This window comes from Acyrthosiphon pisum, chromosome X, assembly GCF_005508785.2.
Source record: "Acyrthosiphon pisum isolate AL4f chromosome X, pea_aphid_22Mar2018_4r6ur, whole genome shotgun sequence".
In the NCBI taxonomy this organism is placed as follows: Eukaryota; Metazoa; Arthropoda; class Insecta; order Hemiptera; family Aphididae; genus Acyrthosiphon; species Acyrthosiphon pisum.
The window spans coordinates 39,633,762-39,634,829 of record NC_042493.1 but is presented as its reverse complement, the minus strand read 5'-3'; positions in this window follow the sequence as shown (position 1 = coordinate 39,634,829).

Sequence of the window (1,068 nt, the reverse complement as noted above, 5' to 3'; positions counted from 1 at the left end):
GCACGAGCGATTCTGTAACTTAGCATGAATGATGCTTCTGTTGCGTTTTCATTATCTGTTTTTGCATATTTGTGTAAAGCAGCCACGCCAGTTTTTTGTACTTCTTTGTGTCTTTCAAAAAAGCTTAAGCTTTTATCTTTCAGTTGCGGGTGGTTGGTGTCAAGGTGTCGTCTTAGCTTTGCCGGTACCAATGAAAGTAGTATATATTTGTATGTTCACAGCCAGCTTTTCCACGGTAATTTTTTTTTTCCAAGGGGGAATGTCCCCCTTGAAGACTTTTATTTTACCGTGTAACACATTTCACACTGATTGTCTACAAAACACTACCTCGTAAAAATATTTACAGTATTTCATTTCTACTCATGTTGGTTACACTGTTTTTTTTATCTAAATTTGATAAACAAATTTACAATTATTTTTTTTTTTAATTTTTTAAAGTTGATTATTTTTTTTTATTATATCCAGTCATGACAAAAAAATTTATTTTATCATGTATTCAGTTACTAACGATTAAGTGTTTGAGCAAGTTGTGTCTCGTTCACTAATTTTCTCATCATCTCATCAAATTGTTTTTTTCTAAGTTATTCTTTAATTTTTTTTAAAAATGAATTTCCAAAGATGTTCAAACGATATCCAGTCATTGGTCGACCAAATACGATTCAATTCAACGCCAGCCCATCCAGAATTCTCTACATTTGTATCTAGGTTACGAACTTTTAAGTCGTTTCCATCGAACACCGGTCAAAATAAGTACAAATTAGCCGAATGCGGATTTTACTATATCAATCTCGACGATGCAGTTCAATGTCATTGGTGTGGAATAATTCTGCATAGTTTTGAAATCGATGATAATTGTTTCATAGAGCATACTCGCTTCTCACCAAAATGTTTATATGTATTATTAATGAAAGGAAATCAATTTGTACAAAAAGTATTAAGTAAATATTGTAAAACCGAAGTTATTTGTAATTGTGAAACTGGTTCGTATGACACCATTTGTTAAATCATGTTTTTTTTTTTTATATATATATATATTATGTATTATACTGTTTATAAATATTTGCTGTA